This window comes from Aphidius gifuensis, linkage group LG4, assembly GCF_014905175.1.
Source record: "Aphidius gifuensis isolate YNYX2018 linkage group LG4, ASM1490517v1, whole genome shotgun sequence".
NCBI lineage: Eukaryota > Metazoa > Arthropoda > Insecta > Hymenoptera > Braconidae > Aphidius > Aphidius gifuensis.
Genome location: NC_057791.1, coordinates 11559834 through 11583222, shown reverse-complemented (window position 1 = coordinate 11583222; position 23389 = coordinate 11559834). Strand labels below are relative to the sequence as shown.

The 23389-nt window shown below is 28.4% G+C and overlaps 1 protein-coding gene across 2 annotated transcripts in view; it reads left to right on the top strand.

Moving 5' to 3' along the window:
• The window catches only part of LOC122855059 (ets DNA-binding protein pokkuri), a 49079-nt gene that overhangs the window by 11012 nt on the left and 14678 nt on the right, over nt 1-23389 (top strand). The gene's annotated exons all lie outside the window — the stretch shown is intronic.

Sequence of the window (23389 nt, the reverse complement as noted above, 5' to 3'; positions counted from 1 at the left end):
CCACATATAACTATATAAATTATTCTAATCATATGTAATAATATAATATTCATTCATAAGTGTTAGATTATTAACGAAATGATTTACAAATAAACAAATTAGAATGAAAAAATTCTAAATCATAAATTGATTAATTAACTATTAAAAATACATTTTTTTAGCCCTGAAAAAAATATTAGCTTCCATATTATAATTAGCTTACATGACAATTTAATAAAATATAAATTGACAGCGTTACTTGAGTTTAACCAATAGATACATCGTAGAAGAAGACCCGCTTATCGTTTCATCTCTATCCAACCTGCCACAGATGGTGTTTATATTTGATCAAAAAATATTTCTCATGTTTTCTATCAGATGACACTTACAGCACTCAGATTTTTTTATATATTAAAAACGAGAGGAAAAAAATGGTAGAGAAGAAAACTGTTTTTCTAAGGAAGAAATTTTTTATTTTTAATACAATGGTTACTACAATACAACGTATTTTGAAATCTTTTCTCACGCTCAGTCACACTTACACAATAAATTTTTCTCCTGCTTTTTTTTTGCCTCTCTCAATCCAACCTTTTTTTTCGATTAAAAAATGGTGATTGTCTTTCTTTTAAACTTGAATAACTTTTAAAATTCGTGGCAAACATAACATAATTTTTCAAATTATATTCGCTTTTTTCTTATTTACATACAATTTGACAGAAAAAAATGAGTTTTCGAGTAGACAACGAATCTACTATATGCTGTTTAAATAAAAAAATTGCTTCGCCCTATTCTCGTATATAAAAGTTGGCAACTTTTACATCCATTATCTAGAAAAAGCCGAGGCAAGAAAAATTGAAATAAATTGTCAACATAGATAATTATTTCATTTAAAAAATAAGCCTAATTAAAAAAAAATCAAGTAGAAATTCAATTATTTACGAACATTCAATTTTTTTCTTCAAACACTCTGTGTTTGTCTCCTTTCAATTGTTTTTTTTTTCCTAGAAAAAATTGCTAACGATTCCTGACGTCATTTGTAGGAGTTATTCGTATATTGGTGAATTTTCGAGCCTTACGCTCGGATCGACGGCGGAAGCGAGCTCTATTCGATGTCGGAATGTTACGCTATTCGACGTCGAAACGAGACTAAAACGAGGCTCAAAAAAAAAAAAGTTGAAAAAAAAACTCAAAAATGTTATTATTTAATTGTTTTATAAAGTTATATTGTAAATTATAGAAAAATGGATGATTATTATTTATAAAACAACATAATTATTGATTTCTAAGGTATTTTTCTACTCAGTCTCGGCGTAACCGGTTTTGAGCCTCGATTCGACGTCGAAACGAGACTAAAACGAGGCTAAAAAAAAAAAAAGTTGAAAAATGTTATTATTAAATTGTTTTATATAGTTTTATTGTAAATTATAGAGAAACGAATAATTATTATTTATAAAACAACATACTTGTTTTTTAAAAAATACAAATGACGAAGGGAAAGAAGTAGCTAAGGAAAAGATGTAGCTAAGGAATTAAGGTTGCCAAAGAATTATGTTTCTAGAAAATAATGTTGCTTAAAATATAATTCTTTGGCAACCTTTATTCCTTAGCTACTGCTTTTCCTTGGACATTTGTATATTTAAAAAATAAATTTACATGTATTTTATTCATAAAATAAATAAAAATGTCCAAGAAAAAGCAGTAGCTAAGGAATTAATGTAGCCAGAAAAATTATGCGGTTAGCGACATTTTTTTGCCACATTTCAGTTACTGCCAGACAATTTGCTTTTCGTAATTACATGTATATTTATGTAGAAAATATGTTCAGTTGAAAGAACTGGGCGAAAGATAGCTAAGAAAAAAATATTGTCCAAGGAAAAGCAGTAGCTAAGGAAAAGATGTAGCTAAGGAATTGAAGTTGCCAAGAAATTATAATTTAAGGAAATAATGTTGCTTGAAATATAATTCTTTGGCAACCTCAATTCCTTAGCTACATCTTTTCCTTAGCTACTGCTTTTCCTTGGACAATATTTTTTTCTTAGCTACATCTTTTCCTTAGTTATTGCTTTTCCTTGGACATTATTTTTTCTTACATAAATATATTACATGTAATTTACTTTGAAAAATAAAGTTGTCTGAAAAAAAGCAGTAGCTGGAAAAAAGATGTAGCTAAAAAATAAATGTCGCTAACCGCATAATTTTTCTGGCTACATTAATTTCTTAGTTACATCTTTTCCTTAGCTACTGCTTTACCTTGGTCATTTTTTTTTTTCACATAAATATATTACATGTAATTTACTTTGAAAAAAAAGCTTGTCTAAAAAAAAGCAGTAGCTTGAGAAAAGATGTAGCTAAGAAATTCATGTAGCCAATTGAATTATAGAACAAGCAAATGAATTCGATGTTATAAATGAGTTAAAAAATTAACGAACATGAGATGGGCAGTATGAATTGGCACATGTTTGTGGCTCCGCCTTTAGCCTTGTTTTAGTCTCGTTTCGACGTCGAATCGAGGCTCAAAACCGGTTACGCCGAGACTGAGTAGAAAAATACCTTAAAAATCAATAATTATGTTGTTTTATAAATAATAATCATCCATTTTTCTATAATTTACAATAAAACTCTATAAAACAATTAAATAATAACAGTTTTGAGTTTTTTTTCAACTTTTTTTTTTTGAGCCTCGTTTTAGTCTCGTTTCGGCGTCGAATAGCGTAACATTCCGACATCGAATAGAGGTCGCTTTCGGCGTCGATTCGAGCGTAAAGCCTTGATCCCCGAGTCTAATTTCTACCTGGGTAATTTTTTCTATAAAGTTTATTAAAAATTTGACCATTTACTGTATACTATACTAAGCTTTAAAATTTACATAATTTTATTGTATTTTTTCTTTGAAAAAATGACTTACTATATTTTTTAGTGAAATTTAGTAGATTAAGACTATAACAACTACCGGTACTTAAATTTACTAAATTTTATACAAAAGCGTGTCATTTTTGTGTAAGCTAGGAGCCATGAGGCTCAGCCTCCGTATTGAATTCACTAACAAAAAATGAAATAAGTTTCATAACTCATGAACTAATAAACATGAAGATTTCGCAATAAGCTCAAATTTTGCTTCTCAAAAAACTCGCCCATATTATGGGTTTTTTCTGCTATAGTGCTATCTCTAGTAGTTTTTGAGAAAAAAGAAAAGAACATTAAAATTAAAAAAATTATTAAAAAACAAAAATCAGATGTTCAATTTTTTTGTCCCGAAAACTCTTGATGGGAAGAAATTTTGACTCATATAACATATAACAAAACTTTTTATGGACTTTCAATTAAACCTAATACCATGTTTCTATCTTCATTATTCTGAAAGTTCAAGCATTTTTCAACAATTTTTAAACAATTTTGAAAAACGTAGAATTGGAATAGAGACTTAGTTTTAGGCATTTTTTTTACGTCTCAGAAAACTCTATCGCCCTCATAGTAAGTTTTTTTTTCTTTCTTCAATAGTTTTTTAGAAAAATAAAAAATCATCAAAATTAATTTTTCAATATGAATTTATATCACAATCGTTTCAGGTTAATTTTTAGTCGATTAATCAACCATGTAATCTGCTAAGATTTTATTTATGACGTATTTTTTTAAATCATTCTATCATTAATAAACCATAAACTTATATTTAAGCAATTAAGATAACCATGGCCCTAGCTCTCTAATTTCTAATTTTCAACGGGTAACGCAATTCAATTTTTAAGGTTGATTCCCAGTCGCATCACCGAACCAATATTTATGCCACGAAGGGCCCGTATATCAATAACGCTATTTTTTATTCCCGTGTCCTAAAATTTTTTGTGGCGCCACTGATGAAAAAACTAAGTTCTTTAGTAGTATGTGTGTGCGCGTTAACACACTAGCAAACAAAGTTTACGTCGTACACTGAAACCATGCTTGTGTTCATGTCTGTGTGCTGCGTTTCTCGCGAAATTTTTGAATTTTAAAGTTATTTATTTTTAAAACGCAACAGACGAAATACTAAAAATTTATATAAAAAATTTGTCTTTTCTAGCACTACAAACTGATAGAAATTTAACGTTTTCTGTTGCGTTTTGAAAAAGTTATTAATAAAAATATGATGTACCGCCTATACTTTGCGTGTTAAAGTTGTCAACTTTGACAGTAAATATCTCAAAAAAACCACACAAAAAAAAATTGAAAAAAATTGACAATGTAGATAATTATTTCATTTAAACATAAGATAAAAAAAAAAAAAATCTGTTGCGATTTCAGATTTCCAGAATCAACCTTAAACAATAATTCAAACGGTTTTTTTTTAGAATAAAAATTATTACAATTAAGTTTAGAATACGTAAAACACAAGCATATTTATTAAAATTCAAGTCCACAGTTTAAACAACTGTAATTTAATTATTTAAAAGAATAAAATTATAAAAAATTAATTAAAAGAATCCAATTTAAAACAATCTATATACACAGCTGATAATATGTATGTACACTGTTAAAAATAAACGGAAATTTCCAACATGTTTCGTGTACATTTTGATGTAAAATTACATTTTTTGTGCTGTAAACTACAATTCATGCACAATCCTGTAAATTTACAGTGAAAAAAATAGAATTTTAATGTAAATTTACATCAAAAATCAACTACTGTAGTGTAAATTTGAAATATTATGCGTATTACTGCAACTTTACTGTACATTTAGAAAAAAAACATGAAATTTCATGCACATTTCAAGTACGTTATGCACTAAAATTCCAGTACTGAACGTAAAATTTCAAGTTTGGGTACTGTAATTTTAAATCATGCACTGTCCTGTAATTTTCAAGTAAGATGCTAGGATTTTAATGCACAGTACTAGAAAACCATTTCCAATACTGTACAGTAATTTTAATCTAAGACGCTAAGTTTCTTTAATCTCTCGACAAAAAAAACTTCATTTTACAAGTCACCCCGATGGTGCAGCGGTAGAGCGTTAGGTTTTAGAATCAGGTAGATAGTTAGGCACGTAGGTTCGAGTCCCCTTAGAGTCATTTCCATTAATTTACTATGTCACAAAAATTGTTATGTAAACGCTCTAAAAATTTTTTTGGAAAATGCAGTCCTATTCATCAAATTTTTAGCATTTTACTCGAAAATTACACTATACAATAGTAGAAATGGTTTTCCGGTACTGTGCAGTAAAATCCTAGCGTCATACTGGAAAATTACACTACAGTAGTGGAAATATTTTTTCTAACTGTGCATTAAAATCCCAGCATCTTACTCGAAAATTACACTACAGTAGTGGAAATGATTTTCTTGTACCATGTACAAGAAAACGAGTTAGTGTACATGTGCTTGTACAAGTGCTCCCTGTACATGTACAGTAAATTTCGGACTGACATTTTTAACAGTGTACTGTATGTATATGTAAGTGGTGGATTAGGGGAGAAGAAAAAATAGACAGTGCAAACGCGAGAAAGAGAAAAATGCAGAATCGGGCATTCTTAACAACCCGGGTTCCTACCGGGATCCCACAAGGGTGAACGGCCGTGCCAGGCTTGTTACAAGCTTGTGTTTCCTAGCCTTGGTAGACTAGAATGTGCCTAGCTTGGCACAGAGAATTTTTCCAACCATTGCACCAGACTTGTTCATCTAGGCTTGTACCAAGCCTGTGTTGATTGTTATTTCCAAGCCTCACACAACGTTAAAAATTCCAAGCTCGTGTCAAGCTTGTATTTACAGTCATTGCACAAGACTTGTTATTCCAGGCTTGTACCAAGCCTGTGACAATCGTTAATTCCAAGCCTTACACAAGGTTCAAAATTCCAAGCTCGTATCAAGCCTGTATTTACAGTCATTGCACAAGACTTGTTAGTCCAGGCTTGTACCAAGCTTATGTCAATCGGTAATTCCAAGCCTTGAACAAGGTTGAAATTTCCAAGATTGTGTCGAGCCTGTATTTACAGTCATTGCACAAGACTTGTTAGTCCAGGCTTGTACCAAGCCTGTGTCAATCGTTAATTCCAAGCCTCACACAAGGTTAAAAATTCCAAGCTCGTATCAAGCCTGTATTTACAATCACTAGACAAGCCTTGTTAATCCAGGCTTGACACAAGACTGTCCCCTTGATTTTTCCCGCCCTCACACGAGCCTTGTAACACAGCCTTGTGTCAAGCTGGTGCTCATTGTTTCATCAAGCCCGACACGAGACTTGACTTAAGCATATATTTAACTCAAAAAAAAAAAATTATAGTAATTAGATATATATAAATTGAATATAAATTTCAAATAAAAATTATCAGGCTTTGACTATTGTGTGAGGCAGTCGCAAGGACTGTGTGTTCAGTTTCAATAGAATTTATTTATATGAAAAATTTTGACGACCACTTTCATCAATACCCCGATGGTCGACATGATAGTGCATTGGACTTCCACGTGAGAAGCCCCGGATCGATCCCGCGTCGCGTCCCTAGTTTTTCGTTTAATTATTATCGTTTAATAGAATTGACTGAATTAAAAAATAACAATGTTGGAATTAATAAATTAACAATAATAATAGATTAACCATAATAATTTATTTATATTTTTTTTAAAATTGTTTTCGGAAGCTTGTGTCAAACCCGAGGCACAAGCCTTGGCACAAGGCTGGAATACGAGTCTTGACACGAGGCTGGGACACGAGCCTTGGCACAAGGCTTGTCATCAAGCTTATAACATAGGCACATTTCCAATCACTTAACAACCTTGGCACAAGCTTGTAGCACAAGCTAGACACAAGCATGTGAGCCTTGTGCACAAGCTTGTGCCAGGCCTGGCACAATCGTTTACTCCTACCTGGGAAATTGTTTATTTTTTAGTACAATCTTGAATCTAGCTTTTACGGGTTATCATATCTATTTTACTATACATTCGAAAAATTCGAGACTACCCTGGTAGAAAAATTCAGTCAGCCTAACTTTACATGTATAAGCATATGTGATTATACAGGTTAAGTCAGGCCGACGGAATTTTTCTGTAAAGTCAGGCGGCGCTCACAAATTTCTACCAGGGTAGGCTCATTGGATAGAGAAATAACGATATTCATGAGGAAAGTATATATAGTTTCGATTTATATTCAATATTGGAGGAGATACTGAATAATTAAAAATTCGTGACGTCATACCCATTCAACCTATTTATACTATTACTTGGTAAGTCATCTCACACTGGGAAGAAATAAGTTGAGATCTACCGAGTCTCTCGATATTTCAAATCACTTTAGTAATTTTTACTCAAACATTTTTTAGTTAAAATTTCTCGCAGTGTACTAAGGCCCGTCGGTAGTAATCGGAAAGTCAAGGGATCACGCTCCGCTTGCGGTAATATTGCAGTGTATAACTTTTCGTCGTGTGATTACCACCTATCCTAATATTCCTTGTTTTATAAAGAAATCGGGCACTTTGCGTAATGACTCCCCTTCCTCCCAAATCTCGTTTCCCTTTAGTAACAAATAAAATATAATAGCAATACTTTTAAAAAAGTTATTCAATTAAATGAGGGAAGTGAGCATGCATATATTGTACGTAATTTACGCTGGTCGAGCGCCATTCATAATCAGGATATCCTTAACTTATCTTTAATAGGGATATCTTGATCCAATCTGGATCCAGTCTTGATCAAGTAAGAATTATCAAATCGTTAATTTTTTTAAATACCATTTGCCTGATCCGGATAACATGAGGATATCCTTAACTTATCCTCAATAGAGATATCTTGATCCAATCTGGATGCAGGCTTGATCAAGTCAAAAATATTAAACGACTTAATTATTATCTTACATTTTGCTTGATCAGGATAGCATCAGGATAACCTTATCACATTCTTTATATATATATATATATTCATTATATATGTATATAAATATTTGTTCATGTATATTTAAATATATATTCGAAAATTAACTAAATTTTACCTTTTTACCTTGATTATTTTTCAAATGTTTTATGTGTATTAATGACGGGATTGAACAATTCTGATAATTTTCGGATTAAATACTAAAACAATAGTAATTATATTTGTAATTATTTATGATAATTTCAATTATCGATAATTATTTATGTATCTCTTACTTTATTTGTTTACTAGCATAATTATTTATTCATCAGTCTCAACAATTCATAAGAACCAAAATTTACTACCGGATATCGATTATCAAAATGGCTCAGTGGATAGGGTTCCGCCTTTAGATTTTCTAGTTCCGTGTTCGAGGGTTCGATTTCCGGTCATGTGCAGCAAAGTAGGTTAAGTTAGGTTTTAGTTTAGATATAGGGTTTTAGGTATCTTCATGTTCGTCTATCCATCAGTACTCAGTACCGTAAGTTTGTGAATTCATATAAATTACATAACACAAAAAAATATTAATTGAAAAATTTTAATTTTTTTTTTTGAAATCATATTTTTATTTCTTGATCCATTCTGGATCCAGTTCGGATCATGTATCTTAATTTAATTTTTTATTTTTTCTTAAGTATTTATTGTTATACTTTACTTTATTAATTCGAATATGATTAATCTTTCTTTGTAAATGTCATGCTTTATAAGAACAGAAATTTTCGTCATGTCACGTAGATGCGCTCGTGGCTTGGTGGGGGGTCGTTAGGTTTTAAGATCTTGGTTTGCGTCGGTCAAGGGTTCGAATCCTCTCATGGGTTATAGTTTAGTGAAATTGCACTGTTCTTCTGTTAATGAACAAAAGTAATGTTAAATAAATAATTTTTTTTATTGTTTAAATCAGTACTGATTTACTTCTTGAATCGCATCTAAATTTGACTTAATAGAAATCTTTTTCTTCTCAATTTAAGACACAATTTGATTCTTTCGAAGAACTCTTGTTCTAAAATTGAGAACTGTTGTTCTTAAAGTGAGAACAAAAAGATTTTTTTTAAGAAGTATGGGTCTACATTCAAGACTTTTCCAGCATTTAACTCAAGAAGTTTTTTTGTCATTACAAGAATAATTTTTCTTTTTTCAAAACCGATTTAGTTTCATTTCAAATCTAAATCTGTCATGTTTTCAAGGATTCTTTTGTCTTTTAACAAGAAGTTATCCATTAATAATAAGAATTTTTTTTTTATTCTTCAAATCTAAAAATTTCATAGAACAAAAGTTCTATCTGATAGAACTTTTTCAGTGTAGTTTACATTGCATGACTTTATTTTTGAGTTTTATAGTAGAGACGGAACGACAAAAAAAATACAAAGTTTTGGTTTATAATAACTGACATTTTGATGGATGCATGATCGAAACTATTTTTTACATTCGATTAGAATTATATAAGATTGAGAGATGCATGAAAGTATGGTTTTATTAAAAGAGTGCTTAGAATATTATGTTTGTTAAGGGTCGAGCAATCGGACTTATTTTCGTCAAAGAGAAGTGTTCTATATTACAAAGGGGGATTGGGGGTTTCCTCTCCAAGCAGGTTTTACGGTCTGGACCGCATTTGTGAAGAGGCCCGTTCCCATGATAAGAAGCTGGTGCCGAATGATGAGGGTGGACCGACGCTTTCAATCATCTTCCGGTTGGTTGGACGTTTTAACTCACATGCACGTGCATCATTAAACGGCTTCAGTTGTTCTCTTCGTAAAGGCTAAGAGTATAAACAGTGATTCTCAGATAAATTGACTACATCTATTCAGTATTATATTTAATCACTTTTTACATATTATAACCGAGTTCAACAAGTTGTCATTACACATATCTGTAAACACCTTTACATATGAAAACTCCATACGTAATATCTAATTTGACTTGAATATGACCACTTCGGAAAACAATTCAAAAAAATGTTGCTACATCGAATTCGAAACTAAAAACTAAACTCTGATTATTCATACTTTTAATGAAGCGCTTTCTTAAAACAACGATATATGTTAATAACGAAGCAAAAAATTAATATTTCTGTCAATTCCAAAGTTCTTTATGTATCAGAATTAATTTTCGATTTTTATATTCGATCTCGCGGTCAATCGGATAACGCGCTCGTCTTCCGCCCCATAAGTTTTCGGTTTGATCCTCGTCTTTAGATATTTAATTTAGAAAAAAAGAAAAAAAAAAAAAAAATCAATCATCTGAAAATTAATTGAATTAATAACAAAATAAATAATAAACTACGAAAAAAAAAAATTTTTTTTTTTTTTTTTTTTTTTTCACATTTTCAACATATCATTAGTTTGATTAGAAAAATAAATCGTTTGTATCAAACAGAAAAATTAATTCCTTGAAAACGCTTTTTTATTTGTAACAAATTATAATTTATTTAATTCATTACTTTTATTGTTTATATTGAGTCATCGGTCATTTGAAACAATCATTACATCGTTTTAAATAAATAATGATTGTTTTTTTACAAACAGCCACCGTTTGAATGAAAACACCACGTGGCATAACTTTAGAAGTTTATTTCTTAAGAAATACTCTCTGCCGTTCAAAACAAGAATGTAGTCTATTATAGGAAACGTAGTAGTGTTAGTGTCAAGGCGTGGTAGGAAAACTTTTTAGAAGTTTTTTTCTTTATGAAAACGATCTCTCGTTTGACACAAAACGCCATCTGTATGAAATAAACAAACTTCGATTATTTCAAGATTTTTTTCTTTCTCCTTACAAAACAATTATAATTTATAAAAAAAAATTATTTCTTCCTTTAAAAATTTTCTTGCCAAGAAGTTTATTTCTATTATCGCGAAATTTTCTTCTCTCCGATGGTTCATTGAAGAAACATATATATATATATATATAATTCAAAATATATATGAACAGTTTAAAGTCTTGCAGGCCATGTTGCATAAATTATCTTTAGAATCGAAAAATTATCGTAATTATTTAAATTGAGATAACATAAAACAACAATGTACCAGTTTGTACCTTTTTTATGATTGAACTTCAGAAGCCCTTGTCCTCTTGAAAATTGAATTAATAATTTTTTTGTTCAAACTTGATACTTGATACTCGCAGGCAACTTGTTTATCATAGTCACGTAGATGGCAATTCCGCAGCTTGTGTATGTGTTTATAGTCATTCATAGTACTGGAAAAAAAAAGTAATTTACATTTACGTGATGGCATTTAAAAACATAATGAGCAGGTAACAAAGCAAGTATAACTAATAATTTTGTATACGGAAAAAAAATTGAGTAAAAATTGCTGCTATAGCTAGCCAAGTACTTGAGTAAAAAATAACATTGATCAGTCATCGAAAAGACCAGAAAACTATTTCTTTTTGCCTGTCATGCTGAATTGAATTTCAACCCTCACACGTGAAAATATACATAAAAAGTTTCTAACTCGCAAATAAAACGTTGGTCTGATCATCATATTGGCGCTAATAATTAATCATGATTAAAACACTCTTATAAAAAAATTATCTAGTCTTAACTGTGAGCTTCGGCTTCGTTTCGTTCAAGAATTTAACCTCAAGCAAACTGAGTGAAATACCATTCGAAACAGAAACGAAGATTTTCAGAAAAAATGTAAATGTAAAGTCGAAAATTATTGGAATTTATAGGAATTCACGTCATGAACGTTTCTACTATTACACGGAGAAAAATCCACAGTGAATATTAACCTATAGTGGTATAGTTATAATCATGGTCTACGGCATTTTGGCGTTAATTCCCACTTATTCTAATAATAATTACTATATTTCAAAATTTTTGATCTACGTAAAAAGATGAGATGACTGTTAAATTTTTTAAATTGTTTTAAAAATAAAATTACAACTAGAAAAGAAACAAATATATATATGTATATAGTTAAAAATATATACATGTTATATTGAGGTTATGTTCAAGTGTTATCATTGTTATTATTGTGTACAATATTTATATTCAAATAAACATTTTAAAAAATATATATAATAATAATTATAAATATGGTTCCGTACTTGGAAACCGCATTCGCCGGAGTTTTGAAAATTTTCAATTTTCAACGGGCAACGATTTCGTTACCAACATTTTCTATTAATTTAATTATTTAATTATTTATTCAATTAAGCCCTAACTTACAATTTAAAAAAAGTAATAATTTTTCTATTGTTTATTTAAAAAATTTATTAATTTTAATAAATTTTTATTATTATTATTATTTTTCTTATAATTATTTATTTTATTATTATAATTATTTTTTTATAAATTAATAATTTTATTAGTTTTATTGTTTATTAACTAAAGTTGAGACAAAAACTATGTGAGTTGTGTGACTGATTATTTGATTAGAGAAAAATGTCACTTTATTTGAGCAAATTTTTGTCAAATTGAATGCTTGTTGATTTGCTTGATTCTAAAGTTATTATAATTGACATATATTTTATTTGAATATATAATGGACATTGTTTTGAATTGAGTTGAATGTCATTTCATTACGGACAAATTTTTTCCTAACTTTATTGCTTGTTGATTTCAATTGAACGATTTGCCTTTTGAATTAAGACATGTCATTTTATTTTTAAAAATTTTGTTCAAATTGATTCTTTGATGCTTTCATCTAATTCGCATGTTATTTAAATTGACAAATGTTTTGCTCAAAATATATCCATATTGTTTTAAATTGAGACAAATATCATTTTATTCACGGAGAGAAATCCGAGGTCTGTAAAGTTAGCACATACATTATAGCACAATCAAACCGGACTACGTCAGGAATTACGTGCTTATTATGTGCGTTTTTTGTGCGGTATTCGCAATTTTTGTGCGTTTTTTTTTTTGTTTTTTTTAAAAGTTGTGCTAGCTTACACTGAAAGCTAGCAAAACTTTTTTAATAATGATCCGATCTTGATAAATTCAGGCTTAAAATTAAGTGTAAAGTATGTGTGATTTATGTGTGGAAAAATAAATTTAAAAAAAAAATTTTTTTTCATTTTTTATAACATTTTTAAAAATTAACAAATTAAAGCTAGCACAACTTTTTTAATACTGATCAGATCTTAATGTAAGTAGGCCCAAAATTACGTGCAAATTATGTGTGATTTATGTGCGAATAAATAAATTAAGAAAAATAATTTTCTTTTATTTTTTATAACATTTTTGAATATTAGCAAATTAAAGCTAGCAAAACTTTTTTAATAATGAACCGATCTTGATAAATTTAGGCTTGAAATTACGTGCGAATTATGTGTGATTTATATGCGAATAAATAAAATGGGAAAAATAATTTTCTTTTATTTTTTATAACATTTTTGAATATTAGCAAACTAAAGCTAGCAAAACTTTTTTAATAATGATCCGATCTTGATAAATTTAGGCTTGAAATTACGTGCGAATTATGTGTGATTTATGTGTGAATAAATAAATTGGGAAAAATACGCAGGTAGGAGTTCTCAAGCTTGTGCCCATTGTTTTCCCCGGCCTCACACGAGCCTTGTTAACACAGGCTTGACACAAGACTGTCCCCGTTGTTTTTAATCGGCGGATCGGCCTCACACAGGCCTTGATAATCCAAGCCTGTGTCAAGCCTGTGTTTTTTGTTTTCCCCGGCCTCACACGAGCCTTGTTAACACAGGCTTGACACAAGACTGTCTCCGTTGTTTTTAACCGGCCTCACACAGGCCTTAATAATCCAAGCCTGTGTCAAGCCTGTGTTTTTTGTTTTCCCCGGCCTCACACGAGCATTGTTAACACAAGCTTGACACAAGACTGTCCCCATTGTTCTCAACCGGCCTCATACGAGCCTTGTGTCAAGCCCGTTTGACCAAGCCTCACACGGGACTTGACTTGTGCATATAATCAATTAAAAAAAAAAAATTAATATAGATCTATAAATTGTAAATAGAAATTTTAAATAACAATTATTAGGTTTTGACTATCGTGCCAGGCTTTTACAAGGACTGTGAATTGACTCTTGAATAAATTCATTCAATTAAAAAGTTTGACTGACTCCTCAGTAATACCCCGGTGGTTGACTTGATAGAGCATTGGAGTTTCACGTGAGTGGCCTAAGATCGATCCCGCGTTACGCCGTTTATTTTCGTTCGTATAATTATCGTTAATTCAAATTGTATCGCTTAAAAAAAAATAATGTCAACTCAATAAATTAATAATAATTGTTTATTTATATTTTTTTATAATTTTTTTTGCAAGCCGGTGTCAAGCCTGGGAACACAAGACTGTGCCAAGCCTGGGAACACAAGCCCGATACACTAGTCCGATACCAGCAAATACATCGTGAACATTCCAGACTTGACACAGGCTTGTGTCTCAGGCCTGACACAGGCCCGAGAGCCGGGTAATCAGGCTTGTCCCAGGCTTGTGCCCGTTGTCACTTCCTACCTGGGTATAATTTTCTTTTATTTTTTATAACATTTTTGAATATTAACAAATTAAAGGTAGCAAAATTTTTTTAATAATGATCAGATCTTGATAAAAGTATGCCTAAAATTACGTGCGAATTATGTGTGATTTATGTGCAAATAAATAAATTTAGAAAAAATAATTTTTTTATTTTTTATAACATTTTTAAAAATTGACAAATGAAAGCTAGCACAACTCTTTAAATACTAATCGGATCTTGATAAAATTGAGCGCAAAATTTTGTGCGAATTATGTGTGATTTATATGCAAATAAATAGATTTAATAAACAATTTTTTTAATTATTTATAACAAATTCAGTTTTGTTATTATTGAAAAGACTTTTAACTTTTTTAATATCCTTATCTTGATGAAATTAAATTTCGTGTTATCTTCAAATAAGTGAACTTATAAATAATTCTCTACAATTATCCATATATTCCGAATTTATTCATTTGCACATAAATCAAACATAATTCACACGTAATTTCCCGCCTACTTACATTGAGGTCTGATCATTATTTAAAAAGTTGTGCTAGCTTGAATTTGTTAATTTTTAAAAATGTTACAAAAAATATGGAAAAAAAATTTTTTTCAAATTTATTTCCTTGCACATACTTAACACATAATTCGCACAAAATTTTGGGCCAAATTTTATCAAGATCCGATTAGTATTTAAAGAGTTTTGCCGGTTTTCATTTGTCAATTTTCAAAAATGTTATAAACAATTAAAAAAATTTTTTTTTACCAATTTATTTATTCGCACATAAATCACACATAATTTGCACGTAATTTTAAGCCTAAATTTATCAAGATCGGATCATTATTAAAAAAGTTTTGCTAGCTTTATTTTGTTAATTTTTAAAATGTTATAAAAAATAAAAGAAAATTATTTTTCTTAATTTATTTATTCGCACATAAATCACACATAATTTGCACGTAATTTTGGGCCTACTTACATTAAGATCTGATCAGTATTAAAAAAGTTGTGCTAGCTTTAATTTGTTAAATTTTAAAAATGTTATAAAAAATTAAAAAAAAATCTTTTTTTTACGTAGGCGAAGCCTATAGTATTGAATTCATACACGTTTTTTTTAAAATGATCATATCTTGTAAAGTAATAAAGTTAAAAAAATCGTATTAAGACCAACCTATTTGTCTATGAAAATACTAAAACCGGGGACTTACTAAAAGTAATTTCAATTGTTAGTTAATTTTTTATTAACAAAAAACGATCACCGTATAATTTTCAAAGTCAAATAATAAGAAAACTAAGAACAATCCATGGATGCGATTTTTTGCCAGGATATTAAGAATGACGGAATTTATAATAATCGAGTTGAAAATTGTTTTTAATGTCGTTGGAAGATTGTTAATAAACAAAAAAACAAAATTGCTGTTTTTTTATATTTTGCATAACTCTTTAAAATTTTAACTTACAAGCTTTGTTTATAGCTCAAATTAATTGTCTTTTCGATATCGAGAGCCACCCTCTTTTGATAAAATTTGCTCTGATCATTTGTAAATTAGATATCAGCAATTGTTTATAACAATCACTATCATCCTCTATGTTACAGTTGAAAAATAGTAACGAAGGAGTGATTTTAGCGGTTTTTATCGAGACAGGGTGGCTCTCAGGAATTTAATATCGAATTTTTTGAGCTCAAAAAAACTTTTTTATGTTAATTTGTTCAAAAGTTATCCAAAATATAAACAATTACCGATTTTTATTTTAAACATTTTTTCTTCAAAAAAGAGTTTTAAGCACATGCGTAAGACTTTCTTTGCTGTGGTTTGACTTGCTTGATCGATAAAATAGTGATTTATATTACCATGGTATTGAAAAGAAAAAAAAAACTACCATGGACAAATTTTTATAAATAAAAGTAATAAACAAAATGGTTCTAAAAAAGATTTGTTCAGTTAAAAAAAAAGTAAATTGAACGATTTATTCTTTTTATATTTGTATTGATTTCTTTTTTGAACGAATCTAATAAAATTATTAATTACAAGTGGTATAACCTCAAATTTTTTTCATCTGTATTTTGATTTATATACATAATTTGACAGGTGAAAAACAGCGCGAAAAAAACAAAAAATATTTAATCATATAATTTAAAATTATTAATAAAAAAAAAAAACTAAAATGAATTTGGAATAATCAAGAGAAACCACACGGGCTTTCGCCGGAGTCTTGAAAATTTTCTATTTTCAATAGAACAAATCCGTTACTAAAAATTTTTAAATTTATTTTTCCACACATAGATCACACATAATTTACACTTAATTTTAAGCCTGAATTTATCAAGATCGGATCATTATTAAAAAAGTTTTGCTAGCTTTCAGTGTAAGCTAGCACAACTTTTAAAAAAAAAAAAAAAAAAAACGCACAAAAATTGCGAATACCGCATAAAAAACGCACATAATCCGCACGTAATTCCTGACGTAGTCCGGTTTGATTGTGCTATAATGTATGTGCTAACTTTACAGACCTAGAAATCCGCAGCAAATAATGTTGTAGAGTAATAAACAAATTTGACTGTAGTCTACTGGAAATTGAGAAGTTGCGTGGGGAGGCCACCAGGATCGACTAGAATTTCCTACTATACACTACAGTAATTTTAATCAAAACAAAACAAAAAAACAACACAAAAAATTAAATAAAACCTTATTGTTTAAACATCAAAATAAAAATGTAACGTGTTTATTAATTTTTAAAAAATAAACTATTTTATAATTTTCATGTGTTTCACCGTATTTTTATTTAGATTTATGAATAAAATAAAAACAATAAACTTTTTTAGAAGAGGTTAGGAACACACTTGATTTCCAATAAATATTCGTGTCATTTAGCGAGAAAACCTGCTGTACACTACAGTAATTTCTGGTCTAAAATATACCATTAACTCAAGACCCCCAAAAAATCCGGTAGACTACAGTAAAAAATTTAGATGAAATATAATAATAATCATTATAATAAGTGGGAATTAGTCGCTTTAATGACGTCGGCTATGATTTTTACTATACCACTACAGTAATATATGCTGCGGATTTCTCTCCGTGTTTGAGCAAAATTTTTCTCAAATTTAGAATAAAATAACTTTAAGTTCATATGATTTGCGCTTAAGTTAATTCTTTATTTTTTTAAAAAAAATGTAATTTGTCTCAACTGAAAAAAAAAAAAAAGTTATAAAGTCAAACCGAATTCTTTTTAAATTGATTGTTTTTTTTTTTTATATTTAAAGCTTAAAATTTCCGTCAAAAAAATTTACTAATTTAAAGAAAATAGTTTGTTAACAATAGCAATTTTTTTCTCCGTGTATATTCAAGTTTTATAAAAAGTTTTCCTCAGGTATTAAACAGTGCATTCAACTCTGATAATTTTTAATAAATAATACAATGACTCTCAATATGAGTAATATCTACAAAAAATCAAATCATAATAAATATAAGAATATGATATGTATAACAATACTCTTGAGTATTATACTTGTATAAATATCAGCGTACACAGAGACAAAAAGTTGCTTAAATATAGCAAAATTTTGCTTGAAAGTTTTAGGCTTTGATTTAAAAAAAAATGTATTAGTTTGAGCAAAATATTTTTTTTAATTAAAGTAATTTAATTGCTTTAATTTGAACCAGTTTTTTTTTTATTTAAGAGAAAAGAGAATTAATTTAAGAGAAACTTTGCTAAAAAGAAAGCAAAAATATCCCTTAAATCAAGCGAATAAGCGGTCTAGTTCAGACAAAAGTTGCTAAAATTAAGTGACATTTGATTTTATTTAATGGATAAGTCGTTGAATTTAAGGATAATATTAATTGAATTAATAGAAAATTTTTTTTATACAAATGATAAATGAATTAATTTTAAAAAATTATGAATTAATTCAAGACAAAAAGCGATCTAGTTAAGACACAAGTTGCTAAAATCAAGTGACATTTAATTTAATTTAATTGCCAAGTCGTTTAACTTGAGGAAATTATCGATTAATTTGAAAAAATTATGAATCAATTTAAAGCAGAAAAACGATCTAATCAAGACAAAAGTTGCTAAAATTGAGCGACATTTCATTTAATTTAATCGTTAAGTCGTTTAATTTGAGGAAGTTATAGATTAAATTAATAGAAAATTGTTTTTATTTTTGATTAAAAAATGAAAAATGATGAAATGATGAATTAATGAAATTTTTATTCTCTATTGTTACAATGATTACTGTTACAACTAAAAATTATTCATCATTTTGTTTGTTCCTTTTATATTTTCTTCAGTAAATTTAGTATCTTTACTTGGTTTATTGAATTTTTTTTATTCAAATTTTATTTTACTTCATAATTACTGATGTCTGCTAATGTTATTGTTCTATTTTTTAATAACCGTCCTGTCATTGCATATATAAATTCTACTCCATTTATTGCTATTATGACTGCGGTGATATCTATATAATAACATTATCAGCATTGAAAAATTTTTTTTTTTTTGCTAAAATAATTTTACCTGCACATGAATTATTTGGTAGATGATTTCTTCTATTTTTTCAATTTGAAATTAATCTTTATTATATTTTCATTTTTCTCATCGTCTTCGAATTTTATTTTAGCCTCTGTTATTATTATATTATCTCCTGTTTTTTTAACTTTTCTCACTAATCCTTCAGTGATCATATATATCTCAACAAAAAAAAAAAAACAAGTTTTTTTTACAAAAAAAGTGTCAAGTATTCGAAATTGTCACTGTAATTGTGTGTATATTAACTAAGATGTGATACCAGAAGGACAAGAAAAAAATATATTTTTGACGTTGTAATTAAGTCTGAACTATTCAAAAAAAAAAATTTTAAACTTGACCCCACCTAATGTAAAATATATGTCTATTAAATACTGAAATTTTATTTGGGAAAAACCAGGTGGGGTCAAGTTTAAAATTTTTTTTTTTCAATAGTTCAGACTTAATTACAACGTCAAAAATATATTTCTTTCTTGTCTTTCTGGTATCACATCTTAATTAATATACACACAATTATAGTGACAATTTCGAATACTTGACACTTTTTTTGTAAAAAAAACTTGTTTTTTTTTTTTTTTTCGTTGAGTTATCACATCTTTTTGTAGAGTAAACAATTTATATTATATTTATGCTGTCAAATTAGTTTAGAGGTTATGTCATGCATACAAACAAATAATAACCACTGAAATATAATAAAACTGGAAGCTGAACTTCGTGTCGCCGAGAGAGAAACTCAATGGTTGGCCTGTTGTCCTTGTCTGTACAGTCACGTCAACTAAAATTGGTTGAGACTAATTTTTTACTGATTTTAGTGATTCAGTGATTTTTACTGATTTTTTTCTAGTTTAACTGATTTTTTTTTAAAAAAAAAGCTTGACATCGATTTATGGGATCATTACCAAACCTCAACATCCTCATTGAACTCTATCATATTTTAATTAAATTTCTAAAAGATTTGAGACCGAAGGGGACAAAATATTTGATGTATAATAAGGCACGGTAGTAGTAGTTAATCTCATCTCACACATATTCTCATCAACACATATATATTTCTTTCTTATACTTGACTCGAGGCACTGCCGTGCCTCTTGATTTTGGTCAACTTGAATATTCAATATATTATCATATGTTGATAATTTTTCTTTTCGTTTTATACATTTTATTGATAACAGTACCTCAATCAATCCATGATCTTCATTTGCAGCGTCTCCAAAAAAAAAAATACATCTTATTTTGCCACTCTCATCACATATATCCATCGTAAATTTTTTACCAGTTCCTCGTTCGTTTTTCCATTCCTTTATTTCACTTTTATTTATAATTCGTGCTCGAATTGTATCACTGTATTGAATTTTTAATTTAATTTTTTACGTAAATTATATTCATTTTTTAATTTTTGATATTTGTCTATATTTTTCTTTATGTTTACTGATGTTTCCCCGATATTTTCCCATTTCATCGTGTTTAGATTAATTAAGGGACTTTAGCGGGATCTACTATGGTTGGAAGGAGGGGGGGGGGAGAACTCAATTGATATGTTCCTATGATTATCGTAATTTTTCTTATGATTACTGATTTTTCTTTGATATTGACATATTTTTTTCTACATTTTCCTTTATATTTACTGATATTTTTCTATATATATCGTATTTTTCTTTATATTATTTATATTATTATATTCAGTGATTTTTCTTTCATATTTACTGATAATTTCCATATCTATCGTATTTTTCTTTATATTCAGTGAGTTTTCCTTGATATTTACTGATATTTCCCTGATATTTTCTGATAATTATCAGACTTTTCTTTATATTTAGCAATTTTTTTTTTATATTTAGTAATTTTTCCTTTATATTTACTGATTTCCCCATATTTATCGTTATTTCTTCATATTCCCTGATTTTTCTTTGATATTTTTCTATTTTTTTCTACATTTTTCTTTACATTTACTAATATTTTTCCATATGTATCGTATTTTTCTTCATATTCAGTGATCTTTCCTACATAATTACTTGTATTTCCCATATTTATCCTATTTTTCTTTGTATTGAGTAAGTTTTCATTGATACTTACTAATATTTTCCTGATATTTTCCCATAATTATCGGAGTTGCCTTTATATTAAGCGCTTTTTTCTTCAGATTTCCTGATATTTTTCTATACTCATCGGTTTTTCTTTATATTCAGCGACTTTTTCTTCATATTTACTGATATTTTTCCATATTTATCGTTTTTTTCTTTATATTCACTGATTTTTCTTTGATATTTTTCTATTTTTTTCTACATTTTTCTTTACATTTACTGATATTTTTTTATATGTATCGTATTTTCCTTCATATTCAGTGTTTTTTCCTTCATATTCACTGATATTTCCCTGATATTTTCCCATAATTATAAGAGTTTTCTTCATATTTAGTGCTTTTTTCTTTATATTTACTGATATTTTTCCATATTTATCGGTTTTTTCTTTATATCCAGTAATTTTTCCTTCTATTCACTGATATTTTACCATATTTATCGTTTTTTTATTTATATTCAATGATTTTTCTATATTTTCCTTCATATTTAATGACGTTCTCCATATTTATCGTATTTAGATTAAGGGACTTAGAAAGTTTTCAGGAGGGGGGGGGTCCAGATGAAAAGCGAAAACAATAGGAAATTAAAATTCCCTAAAAATAAAATTATTTTTTTATTTTTCCTTTTTTTCAGGACTTATTAGATTTTACACTTGAAGAATTAATTGTAATTTTTTTTTTTTTTTTTTTTTTTTTTTGTCCTAACCGAGCCTCGAACCTCGCCTAGTCTAAACCTATCTAAACTTATCTAAACCTATACTTTCAAAAGCCAGTGCGTTACCCCCTGAACCATCGCGCGTTAACGTATCAGAGACAAAATTATGAAGCCCTTGTATCAAAAGTTTCATCACATCCCGATAAGCTGGTTGGTTTTATTTTCGTTATATGTAATTGTTTAAATTTTTATTAATACATCTTTCTGTCACTTTATTTAACTGGCTTGAAGAAAAAGAAAAAAATTACCTGTCTTACTACAGGCTTTTCGTTATTTAATTTCAGATATCTTTTTGAAATATTTTATAGTCCTGAAAAAAAGGAAAAATGAAAAAATAATTTTTTTTTTTATTTTTATTTTTTTTTAATCAAATATAAAAAAAATTTTCTATTAATTTAATCTATAACTTCCTCAAATTAAACGACTTAACCATTAAATTAAATGGAATGTCGCTCAATTTTAGCAACTTTTGTCTTGATTAGATCGTTTTTTTGCTTTAAATTGATTCATAATGTTTTCAAATTAATCGATAATTTCTCAAGTTAAACGACTTAGCAATTAAATTAAATTAAATGTCACTTGATTTTAGCAACTTGTGTCTTAACTAGATCGCTTTTTGTCTTGAATTGATTCATAATTTTTTAAAATAATTCATTTATCATTTGTATAAAAAAAATGTTCTATTAATTCAATCAATATTATCCTTAAATTCAACGACTTATCCATTAAATAAAATCAAATGTCACTTAATTTTAGCAACTTTTGTCTGAACTAGACCGCTTATTCGCTTGATTTAAGGGATATTTTTGCTTCCTTTTTAGCAAAGTTTCTCTTAAATTAATTCTCTTTGCTCAAACTAATACATTTTTTTTTTAAATCAAAGCCTAAAACTTTCAAGCAAAATTCGGCTATATTTAAGCTACTTTTCTCTTAAATGCAGACATTTTTTTTCTCAGTGTACGTTATGAATAAAAAATTTTTTTTGAAACTGAAAAAAATCAGTTTCCCTTTATTATTGTTATTCCGTTCGAAATCATTTGCCTGCATTTGATGATAAGAAGGGGAAGAGAATTTGTTTGAGCGAATTGCACAAGTGACATAAAAACAGTGTAAAAGGTCTCTGAAGGTAATATAAAATACAAGTGAAGAGGAGAGACAGATTGAAAAAAAAATAAGGAAAGAAGATGAGGTCACTATACTCTTTCCAGGAGCGTAACTTGTTGCAAGATCGTACACCGTTCCAAAATAAAAAACCTCACGCCACTAAAAGACTTTATATATATATATATATTCTTTTATATATAAAGTTACGAGTATATCTTCCAGTTGGTTTTATCGGAGAATCAAGCCTTCATACATAGAGGTTCTCATTATTCAAGTGATTCTCGTTTCCGGATTGCGCAATTTATTGTTACGTGTATATTGAGAGAAAGCGAAACCTGATTGCTTCGTGTTTTTCTCCTGACTCCACTACCTTGATATATGCATTATGGGCATTATGTAAAGCTCTATCGTGTGGTTGTGTATATAAAAAAAGCATACACCTATTACGAATCTTTTGACATTCCGTGATGAAAGGTTTCTAGCATATCGTTTGTGATACATATATGTGATACTTTGTTTACATAGGCGAAATCTGTAGTATTAAATTCACGAGAGTTTATAGAAAATAATCTTGTCTAGATGAAAAAAAAACTAAAATTTTTATATTTATATTTTTCGTGTTTTTTCTAATATTTTTTTTCCATTATATTTTCCACTATACGATTTTTGATTTTTCGGTTTCATACTGAAGCCAGAA